The sequence below is a fragment of the Triticum aestivum genome, chromosome 1D, assembly GCF_018294505.1.
Source record: "Triticum aestivum cultivar Chinese Spring chromosome 1D, IWGSC CS RefSeq v2.1, whole genome shotgun sequence".
Classification (NCBI taxonomy): Eukaryota; Viridiplantae; Streptophyta; class Magnoliopsida; order Poales; family Poaceae; genus Triticum; species Triticum aestivum.
The window spans coordinates 88575332-88578399 of NC_057796.1; positions in this window are offsets into that span (position 1 = coordinate 88575332).

Consider the following 3068-nt stretch of genomic DNA (forward strand, 5'->3'; position numbering starts at 1 on the left):
TTCTAATTGTTGTGCATGTTGATCCTGTGGCACTGATAGAACGAGCGAATGCATTGCTTGTTTTAAGTATAAATTTCTATTAAAACTAATTAAATTTAAGTAAAGTGACCACTAACTCCTGTTATTATAGTACCAATACAGACCCGCTCGTGAACCGACGTGTGGCCGAGGGTGCATCTTCTGTCGGGCGTGCAGCGGACGAGGGAGGGGTAGTAACTGTTGTCGCCTGTACACACTCAGCTTACTGTTGAATCCACTTCCCCAAGAGCTGAAAAATGAACTGCTGCCGCTGCCTACACACTCGTTCACTCGAAGAGACTCCAATGGTGATCCGAGGGGTGAGCCTGCTGGATATGGACTTCAGCAAGGAGTTCCCCTTTGAGTTCGCCGTTCAGTCCTATGGCTGCACCAAGTTGAATGTGATGTACACCAACGATACAGACTCGGTGAAGCTCTGGCTCGCATCAGTCCTATGGCTGCACCAGGTTCTGGAGCATTCGCCCGTTTCATCGGCAGTGCCGACTACACCTTCGCTACGGTGGAGAGAAGGAAGAACGCGACGATTCGGCCATCGGGTGCAACAAGCTTGTCGACATCCAGAAGCAATACAAGATCATCAGCAACGGGCAGGAGAAGGACTCCGTGGTTGACCTCGCTGAGACCATCATCGACCCCTGATACGCCAACATGAAAGAAGACGACCTGAACACATGGGAGGTACCTCTGAATCTATCCTACATAACCTACGCGGCCAAGGACGCATACGCATGCTACGACATGTACAGGCAGATCTTGGACATGAGGGCGTGTCTGCTTCCCGTAACCAACGAGTACACGGACAGCCGCAGCGTCATTATCAAGCGTGCTAGGAAGGTCTACATGTTGTACTTTATCTGTTTATAAGCACCTTTATCATCTGAGTGTTTCATGCATTAGCCTATGTGTCGCAATTATCTGTTTTGTCTGAAATATTTCTTTTAAGAACCCATTAACCTGATTGCTTTTTTTAGTGGCTATTTGCTTATGTATGTAAACTAGTTCACTTGTCCGTAAAAATAAAACTAGTTCACTCGGCTGTCGTGCTTTGAATCTCCTTCCTCCCAACATATTCCCCTCCTCAGGTGGACCCAGCAGGTCCCTGAATTTTCTCCCACTTTCTTTTCGATGTAAATTGAGTTTTCTCCCAGTACTTTCCCCTAGAACCAACTCAACTGTCCCACGTCTAGTCTAAAAAATAATAATACCCCACGTACTATTAACTCATCAAATTAAAATGACATTTTATTTCGTAAGTTGAAAGTTCTTACAAAATAATAATAATTGTTTATATATAACTTGGCAAGTTAACTCCTAGTGATTGCGTACATAAGCTTGCAAAGATTTTACTGACGTGCAATCATGTGTTTATGTTTTTATAACATTTCTCCGTCTAGCCCAACATGATATTTTCACCCAGCCCAGCAAGTCTGCGGATTTTGAGAAAAATGCAAATGGGATTTAAACGGGCTGCATAGATGCTACATCATTGTTTCACCAGCCCACCAAATGGACTAAAAAAACAAATGGACTGGCTGACATGTGGGCTAGTAGGTCGAAGCCTAAGAAGGCGTTGGATTTAGATCCAACGGCCGGCATTCTTCTTCAATCTCTCATCTTCTTCCCCCAGCGCTGCCGGAACCGCCTGCTCCAGCCTTCGGCGTCCAGCGGCGTTGTTTTGCGCTCCTCAGCGAAACGCTACCCCGCCGACGGCCAGGCCATCCCTCCACTCCGCACCTCCTGTTATTCTCTGCCGAGTGTAGGCCCACCCCGCACCCGAACCAGTCAAGTTTCCCACTCCTCTCCGTCTGCGACTCCACTACCGCGTCTTCCCCATCTCCGGGTCGTTCCAGTCTGGGGCCTCGCCGTCGTCCACCGCCTCGGTGCGCTCGGCGCGGCGTGGTCAACATACGAGAGTCATCGGAAGAGGACTGTACGTGGAGAGCCTAACGGCTGGGACCCACGAGGTCCATGGTCGCACGCAAGGAAAGTTCCTCCTTATTACACACTGTACGTGCACTGTACATGGGAAGGGCTTCTGTATTTCGCAAAAAAAACGTTCCCCCCGCTGACAGGTCGGACCCACCAGCTATATCTTCGCACGCAAGGAAGTGCCTCCTTATTACGCACCAAAAAATGAATACCCCCTGCTAGCTGGGACCCACCATAGTGGGTGGCTGACTTGTGGGCCTACTAAGTTGACGAGGACGGAGGGCTTTGTCAACTTAGTCAATATGAACGATTCTAGCTCCAGTGACCGTACGATGTCCATCCAACGGCCATAGTACTTCTTCAACCTCTGGTCTTCTTGCTCCAGCCGCCCAAAGGAGTGCCGGTCGTGCCGCGTGCTCCTGCCTCTCGTGGCCGGCTGTGATGCCGCGGAGGCCTCACCGCCCCCTACTACTCCCACCGCTGGCCCAGGGTATCCCTCTACTCACCCACACCCCCTGTTATTCTGCAGCAACGGTAGCCTCACGCCGCAGCCGAACCAGTGAACCCTCGTACTCCTCGCCGCGTGGGCATCCACTGCCGCGTCTTCCCCGGCTCCGCGTCGTCCCCTTCCTAGGCCTCGCCGTCGTCCACCGCCTTGGTGCTCTCGGCGCGGCGTGGTCAATGTGGTCAACGACCGACTTCGATCGGAAGAGTACTGTACGTGGAGAGGCTGACAGCTGGGTCCACGGCCACAGCCCCGTTTTTTTGTGATTTGCCAAGTAAGTCGCTTTGTCAGGCCTGTTGGGCTGCAAATCTTTCAAGACAAGGAGAGCTTCATTCGGCTGGCCGAGAAAATGGCCTATCGGTAATGAGAAATGGGCTGTACATTTTTAAAACACATCAAACCGGCTATTAGTTTCAAATATCTTTTTTTCATTTCGAGATTTTAAATTACATTAATTTTTATGCGTGGAGAATTTGTTGGATTTTATATTGATATACATTTATTTTTAAAATCAGTTTGAATGTGAGTCGAAATTTCAGGATTAAAAACAGTTCGGACCGCACCGAAATATGCAAAGTTTCGTATAATTTTTTAA